Consider the following 9,360-nt stretch of genomic DNA (forward strand, 5'->3'; position numbering starts at 1 on the left):
TGACTTTGTCATGCTTAATGTAATTGGGCGACTTTTCTAGCACTTTGGAAAGTCATCGATCTTTCCGGTAAATTATATAAAAAAAAAATTTCTGAGTGAGAAAAGGTGTTTGGAGTTCGTTTGACGTTTTATATTATTATTATTGTTATTATTAATAAAAAATATACTGCATTTTTTTCAGACTCCATCTAGATGAATATGTACCCCCTGAACTTGGTTTGCGGTTTGATACTCAGGGAAGGATGTATTCCATAGATATCCTTTCCGTGTAAAACACTAACGTCTTTGAGCAATTCACCTACTGACTAACTCCAATTCTGTCGCCACTATGCATCCGCCCATGGAAGCTAGCTTTCCTCTAGAGTAGTGCAGTTAGAACTCTAAGCACTTTCTCTCTCCTGCCTTTTTAATGCCTCACGTTATGTTCGATGATCCCACTGTCAAGGTTTGTGTACATTACTGAAAATTTGTATTGTATAAAGCTTTTTGCATTACAAGGCTGTACAGGGTCATTTTGACAGTAACTGGTATATTCCTTTGCATCTTATGTTGCATTGCCAATTTCTAGTGTATCCAGTTTGGAAGTATAATCTACTCTAATTAAAAAAAGAAAAGAAAAAAAAAAAGGTTGGCTATCCTCTGGTTTTTCTTTCTTGGTTGCCATCCTTGATGACTAGCTAGTCTCAGGGGCTTATTTGTCTTGCTTGTTCTGTGGGGTTTCTGTGGGTTTGGTTGGGTTTGGTTTGTTTGTCTTTTACTTAGCCCTATAACGCCCAGCACGTTTTTTTGTAACGTTTAATTAAAATGTATAATTATATACATTGATAACTAGGAAAGTAGAGAATAAAAGCAAACAATTTTTTTCCTGAAATTAAAAATTCAGGCGTTAAAAATAAATAAATAAATAAATAAATAAAATAAAAATAAAAATTCAGGCGTTATAGGGTTAGGGTGAGGAAATGCCCACTGCTAGTTATTAACTGCCCCGGCCCTTGTGGACAGTCCACTTGCTCAGCTGCTAGTGGAAAGGTAGGCGGTTTGAGTCTACCCTGAGGTGCCCGGGAGAAAATGCTGGAGATCCACTAACCCAGGCCCCGTAAGCCCTGTGAGCATAGTCCTCCTCTGACTCCCACGAAGTCGCCAAGAGTCCACGTGATTGCAGCTGTTTGGGTTCAGTTATAACTGTTACGTGGTGCGCATTTTGAACAGCCATGATGAGGCAAACTATGGCTGTATAAATGATTAATAACCCTGGTAAGTGATGGACTGCTAACCATAAGGTCGGCAGTTCAAACCCACCATTCACTCCGAGGGAGAAAGAGGAGGCTGTCTGCCCTGTAAAGATTTACAGCCTCAGAAACCCTATATAATTTCACTGCAAGCCGGAATCAACTCGATGGCAGTGGGTTTTTGTTTTGTTTTATTAAGGTTGAGAGCAAATCCAGCTCGCAGCACAATTATAGACAGACTCCCTCGTGATGTTTAAAAGTAATGGCCAGCCTTACTCTCATCAGCATCATTTTCTTAACCCCTTTCCCCAAAACGAAGGGCGAGGGGGAATAGCTTGCCATTTGGGCAAAGGGACCAGAGGAAGAAACAAAAGCCAGTCAAAGAAGGAAGTGAAACCATTTTTTTTAATCAATTAAAAAGTTCTGCCCATTTGAAATCTCCCCTATGAATCTATCATGGTTCATCCCCAAAATACAAAGCAGGGGCTGAGAATGCTGCGCCTGGCTCACAACTTGGCAGGCTCGGGAAGATGATGTTCTCGGCCTCAGCCAAGACACTGTGAGCCCCCCTCCACTGGACCGTTAAAGAGGATCACACATTTTATAAGGTGAAGCACTTGGAAAAACGACCCTCCCCTTTTTTCCATCTAAGAGCTATTTTCTAGGGGATTGAATACAGCTCTTTCATTTGCTACAAATACTACTTTTTATTGGAAATATTAAAAGCAGTCAGATTTCTTTGATTTTTTTTCTGGGGTTGTTTCTAGAACTCTGTGTTGGGCTGAGATCCCAAAGGTGAGCAGTCTGAAACAACCAGCCTGATCCTCAAGAGAAGAAACATGGGGCTTTGGACCGTCTGGCAAGAGTTATGGTCTCAGAAACTCCCTGGGGCAGTTCTACTATGAGTCGGCGTGGACTATTTGGCAGTCAGTAGCAGCAGCGGCAGTCGTAGAAGACAAGATATAAAACTGAAGTCTTTGCCCCAAAGCAGCCTAGAATCTGAAGATAAAATCACAGGATAAAAGTGTATCCTTGGGGATTCAGGCCACGGAGTCACTGATCACAAATGGTCAAGGCAGCTCATAAGGAATGTGGTTTATTTTGTGAGTAACTGCAATGAGCTAAGCAAGTAAATGCTCATGAAACAGGCCCGTGGAGAAACCAGGTGAGGTGATTCTAAGGACAGGGAAGCCCATTATGTCCTGGCCAAGGTCGGCACCAGGTCAGATTTTTAATTAAGGCCTCTGATGCGTTGATTTCTGGCTCTCAATTCTTGCTTGGTAGCTGGATCTGTAAAATAAGCAAATATATATCCTCACATTGGTAAGAGCTGCAAAGAGGAGAATGGAGGCCAATTGCCATAGCTCTTGAAATTATGTTTTGATAGAGTTAAGTATTAGTTAATTCTTGGTTCTCAACACAGGCCTAGAACAGAGAATCTGTCTCAATTCACTCATCAAAGTTGATTTCCTTTAAGCCAGTCCACACAGGTGACTTGCTACTCTGTCTCGTGACATCTGCATGACAGCTCCTGTCCAACCATGAAGGTCATTACACGACCTGACTCTGAAGCTTCATTCTGAATTAGGAGTGTGCTTATGACAGACCATTAAGCATCTTTGCCTCACGCCTTTGGCATATGTTGTCAGGAGGGACCGGTCCGTGGAAAAAGACACCATGCTGAGTAAAGGAGTGGGTTCACCCTCAGCAAGACGGGTGGACTCAGCCACTGCAACAATAAGTTCTGCAGCCCTCATGATGAGTGTGAAAAGACCAGTGGTTTGTGCTGTCGACTGTGGGGTTGCGATGAGTTGGAACTCACTAGATGGCATCTAGCAACAACATAAGCCATCTTTGAGAAAGACAAATTGAGCACATGAAAAATGCTCACCATCATTAGGGACGAATCTAGCAAAACTCATTAAGCCCAAAACCAAACCAACTGCCATCGAGTCAATTCTGACTCATTGCAACCCTCTAGGGCAGAGTAGAACTGCTCCCGAGGGCTTCAAGTCTGTAAGTCTTTACAGGGGATCGCTTTCTCTGCCCCCTGAGGAACTGCTTGTGTGTTCCAACTACTGGCCTTGTGGTAATAGCCCAACCCATAGCCCACTATGCCACCAGGGCTCCTGCCTACCCATTAGGATGGCTAATATCAGAAAAATGGAAAATAACCAGACCTGACATCAATGTGAAGAAACTGGAATCCTTAGCCCCTGCTGGTTGGACAGTATAGTGGCTCAGCCACTGTGAAAAGTTGGGCAATACCTCAAACCATTAAACATAGAATTACCATATGAACCAGCAATTTCACCCCTAATTATATCACTACACCCAAGAGATTTGAAAACAGAAGCTCAAAGCGAGCCATACTCACTGCAGTACTATTTACCCGAGCCAAAATGTGAAAATCAGTGTCCATCGACCGATGGCTGGATTTGACACTATTATATACATAAATGGAATGAATATTAGTCATGAAGAAAAACGAAGCCCTGATACATGGTGCCACATGGATGCATCTGGAAAAATATGCTGAGCGAAAAAAAAGTCCAACACACAAGGACAAATACTATATGATCATACAGATATGAAATACTACAAATAGGAAAACACAGAGAACCAATAATGCCTATTACTATTGGTTACCAGGGATAGGGGGAGCTGAGGAGTTATTATGTAAGGGGAGTTACGTTTCTGGCTAAGGGTTGCAAACATTTGGAATGGATGAGCGGTGATCATTGCACAACATGGTCAATGTCATTCATGTCCACTTTTAAATGGTTAAAATGACAAATATTTTGTTTCACATTGTTTTACCACACACAGATTGGTCTCAATCAGAGTTGCCCTGGAGGGGCTGCCAAAGCAGATGCCTACGCTTTATCCTGGCTGATGGGCAATGGTACACTGATTTTTCATTCCCAGGGGTAGTGTTGAGTATACCTATTTCTGAACATGATTTCTAACACCCCTTAGCAACCTAGCACACTATGATACAAGTGTTCTACACAAGAAGCAGCCAGTCGATTGAAGCAGAAGTGGTGGCAGGGCAGAATACTTGCAAGGGCTTTACAACAGGGAAGGGTACAACAGGTTCAGAGGAGGAATTTTTTTTTTAATCTGCCCAGGCTAGTTTGGCAGGTCTGACATTTCCTGTTCAAACAGTGTACTTCTGTGCTTGGATGGTCTGCCGTCGTCTTGAGTGTATCTTAAATATATTTTGCCAAATGTGGATGCTTCATCTGGCTGTGAGCTAGGGGTTAGCAAGATGGAGGTGGAAAGGGTTCACCCTGCCCAATCTTCCTGTCTCCAACGCTGCCCCTCTTCCTCCCACCAGCTGACTGCTCCCAACGTCCACCTACGGACGACAGATGCAATTGTACAGCACTGAACTCTCTGCCCACTGCCTTTCAAAGAGTCCGTTTTCTGTAGGAAAATAAATGGTCCCTTTCACAGGCATAATGAAAGCTGTTTTCATTTTAGTATAATGAAAGAATATACTAAACAGTCTTATTCTACCATTTGCTTATGAAGAGTCTGGAAACACATTATGAACATGATCTGGGTGGTCCCATTTGATGGGAAAGCACCACTTGTGTACAATATGTGATTCTCTCGTCATCACACAAGCAAAGCCAAAAGGGGACACCGAGCATCTGTGAAGGGTAATGGGAAAATACAGTAACAGTTGATAATGACATTTGAACAACAAAATGAACACAATGATCACTGAACTCTGGAGCAGAGAGGTTCAGTGAAAATGAGGAGGACCCTCACGGGATGGCTCGGCAGAGCACCGCAACAATGGGCTCAAGCTTCACAGTTGAGGATGTTACTGCGAGCTGAAGCACACCCCACGGCACTCAAAGCAGAGTTGATCATGATGACGTAGATGGAATGATGCCTGCAGGAGTGAAGCGCCAGCGACCTTCACTTGCCGATGAGGCACAACTCAAAATGGGAAGAAACAGTTTCAAGCATCAAGTAATAATTAAAACTTGGAATGTACAAGGGATGAATCTAAGGAAAGTAGAAGTGGTTAAAAATGAAATGGAATGCACAAAGCTTGATATCCTATGCATTCGCTGAAATGGCCATTTTGAATCAGATTCATAGGGTTCATTTACTATGCTGGAATGACACAATCTGGAGGAATGGTGTTGCCTTCATCATCAAAAAGGACATTTCAGTATCTATCTTCAAGTACAGTGCTGTCTGTGATAGTGTAATATCCATCCACATTGAAGGAAATTTTATCCATAAAACTATTATTCCAATTTATGCACCAACCACTAAAGCTAGTGATTCAGAAAATGAAGAATTCTACCAATGTCTTCAGTCTGAAATTGATCAAACATGCAGTCAAGATGCACTGGTGTTGGCGACTGGAATGCAAAGACAGAAACAAAGGGGAAGGAACAGTAGTTGGAAAACATGGTCTTGGTGATAGAAATGAAGTTGGAGGTCACACGATAGAATGTGAAAGACCAATGACTTCTTCATTGCAAATACCCTTTTTCAACACTTCAGTGGATATTTAGTTCTGACAGAATACACACAAACCAAGTTGGTAATATTTTGGGGAAGAGACAACAAACTCAGAGATAAAGCAACAATAAGAGATCTAAAATTGATGGTGAGAAGGGCATATAATGCCTGGTGGGGTTTAATCAAGTGTATTGATCCAAGAGGAATTATGGAGAGCTAAATGGAGGGTGAGCATGATAGTGGGATAGGAGGAAGGTGAAAGGAAATAGAGGAAATAAATAGGAGGCAAGAGCTATTCATAGAGGTATAGCTATAGGCATGTGTATATGTAAATATACTAATTTATAATATAAGGGATAGAGGCCAATGTACATAGATTTATATGTTAAGTGTTAAGATATCAGACAGACTTTGGGCCTTTACTCAAGGCCTCCCTTAACACAAGAACACTTTGTTCTGATAACCTGGCACTCTTTGATACTCACCTTCCCGACACGATTGCAGAAGACAAAATGGGGGCATAAGCAAATGTGGTGAAGAGAGCGGATGGTGCCAGGCTATCAAAAGATATAGCATCTGGGCTCTTAAAAGCAGAAATCCAGCAGGGAAGCAGATAAATCCACATAGAAGAAGTACACCATCTGGTGTGATCATGAGGTGTCGACGGGATCAGGTATCTGGTATCAAAAGATCCAAAACAAACAACTATATCGATGCCAAAGAGGGGAGTTCGAATGGAGACCCAAAGCCCATCTGTAGACATTTGGATATCTCCCCACAGAAGGGTTATAATAAAGGCATGATTCAACCAAGGTGCAGGATAGCACCAATGAATCACACATCATTCCTCTAGTTCCTGAATGCTTCCTCTTCCCCACTACCATGACCCAGTTCTACCTTACAAATCTGGCTAGACCAGAGAACACACATTGATTGGTATAGATAAAAGCGCTCGACACATGGGATTCAGGAAAGATAAGCCGCTCAGAAATAGTGAGAGTAGTGAAATCATGAGGGTAGGGGGATGGTTGGGGAGGGAGAAAGGGGGACTCCAACACAAGGTTAGATATATAGCACCCCCCACAAGGGGACTAATAACAGAAATGGGGGTGAAGGGAGACAACAGTGTAAGATATGAAATAATAAAAAGATGTAATTGATCAAGGATTCAAGAGGGTCAGAGGGTAGAAAAAGAGGAGCTTATACTCAGGGCTCAAGTAGAAGATGTTTTGGTAATGATGATGGCAACATATGTACAAATATGCTTGATACAATTGATGATGTATGATACAAAAGCTGTAAGAGTCCCCAATAAAATAATTTTGAAGATAGAGTTGATGCATTAAACACTAATGACAGAAGACCTGATGAGCTGTGAAAGGACATCAAGACCATCATTCATGAAGAGAGCAAAAGGTCATTAAAGACAGGAAGGAGAGAAAAGATCAAAGTGGGTGTCAGAAGTGACTGAAACTTGCTGTCAATCATCGGGTAGCTAAAGCAAATGGAAGAAATGATGACGTCAAAGAGCTGAACAGAATATGTCAAAGGGCAGTTCAAGAAGACAAAGTCAAATATTATAATGAAATGGGCAAAGCCTAAATTTAGAAAACCGAAAAGGAAGAACACACTGGGCATCTCTGAAAATGAAAGAACCCAGGAAAAAACTCAAGCCTCAAAGTGCAATATTGAAAGGTCCTATGGGCAAAATACTGAATAATATAAGCAGCGTCAAATGAAGATGGAAAGACTACATAGAGTCACTGTAACAAAAAGACCCATTTCCAGAGATAACATGAGCCAGCGCCAATGCTGCTCAAGGAACAAGTCCAGGCTGCACTGAAAACCTGAGCCGCACCTGCCCACAGCTTCTTCCTGGATCCAAGGCTAACTAGCCTAAGAAGTCAGCCTTTGAGTTGGTGAAGAGGATAAGTGTGCAATCCAATTATCCTATTTGGCTTAATGTGGCCATTTCTCTCGGGGGGGGGGGGGACTGCATCCACTGTGTCAAGCACATTTTCCTATTTGTTGCCTTCCTCATTTTCAAAACATTTTCTATCTACTTGAGACCTTGATATTGACTGATTTTTACCCACCCTCCCTCCCTCATGTACCCTTGATAATTTATAAATGATTATTTTTTCATGTTTTACACTGACCAATGTCTCCCTTTGCCCACTTTTCTGTTGTCTGTTCCCCTAGGAGAGGGTTATGTATAGATCACTGTGATCGACTGCCCCTCTCTCCTCCCACCTTCCCCTTACCATCCTGGTATGATTGGTCCTGAGGGGTTTATCTGTCCTGGATTCCCTGTGTTTCCAGCACTTATCTGTACCAGTGTCCATGCTCTGGTCTAGCTGGATTTGAAAGGTAAAATTGGGGTCATGATAGTGGGGTGTGTGTGTGAAGAGCATTAAAGAACTAGAGGAAGTTGTATGTTTCATTGGTGCTATACTGCACCCTGACTGGCTCGCCTCTTCCTTCTGACCTTTCTGTAAGGGGATGTCCAATTGTCTACAGATAGCATTTGGGTCTCCACTCCATACTCCACTTAATTCACATTGATATGATTTTTTGTTCCGGGTCTTCGATGCCATTGACACCTCGTGATTACACAGGCTGGTGTGCTTCTTCCATGTGGGCTTTGTTGCATCTCAACTAGATGGCCACTTGTTGATCTTCAAGCCTTTAAAAACCCATATGCTATATCTTTTGATAGCCAGGCACCATCAGCTTTCTTCACCATGTTTGCTTATACACCCATTTTGTCTTCAGCGATCATATGGGAAGGCTGAGCATTGCGGAATGCCCGGTTATTAGAACAAAGTGTTCTTGCATTAAGGGAGTACTTAAGTAGAGGTCCAATGTCTGTCTGCTACCTTAATACTTAGCATATAAATATATATACATACAACCATGTCCCTATCATTATATAAAATATATTTACATATGTACATGCCTGTACTATGTAATATGACCATTTATTTAGCCTCTAAAGCAATGTTGGCTACCTACCTAACCTATTGAATTAGATTGACTCACTTCATCCTCCAGGTCCCTCTGTCAGCTCCCCAAAAGGACTGAGGAGCATTTATCAGGGTATTAAGGAATGGAGTAGTTGGCCTAAGAGAAGTAAGAAAAGGTCCTGTCCTCTATACCATAGGGCAGGGGTCCTCAAACTTTTTAAACAGGGGGCCAGTTCACTGTCCCTCAGACCCATTGGAGGACCGAACTATAGTTTTAAAAAAAACTATGAACAAATTCCTATGCACACTGCACAGATCTTATTTTGAAGTAAAAAAACAAAACAGGGCAAAAACACCCGGCGGGCCAGATAAATGTCCTCGGCGGGCCACATGTGGCCCGCAGGCCATAGTTTGAGGACCCCTGCTAGGGTCTCTTTAAAGTCCTCTTTGGAGTTTGCATTTTAATTTCTTTAATATAGCAGGTTTGTTGGGGGGGGGCTTTTTGACGGGGGTCAAGTAGCACCTCACCTTAGAGAAACTCCTTGGCATAGGAAAGTCACAAAACCAACCAACTACATGCTGTCAAGTGGACGCTTATTCACAGTGCTTCATCTATGTCAGATGTAGAACCGCGCTCCATAGGGCTTCATGGATGATTTTGTTTGTTTTTTCAG

This window comes from Tenrec ecaudatus, chromosome 3 (assembly GCF_050624435.1).
Source record: "Tenrec ecaudatus isolate mTenEca1 chromosome 3, mTenEca1.hap1, whole genome shotgun sequence".
Taxonomy (NCBI): Eukaryota; Metazoa; Chordata; class Mammalia; order Afrosoricida; family Tenrecidae; genus Tenrec; species Tenrec ecaudatus.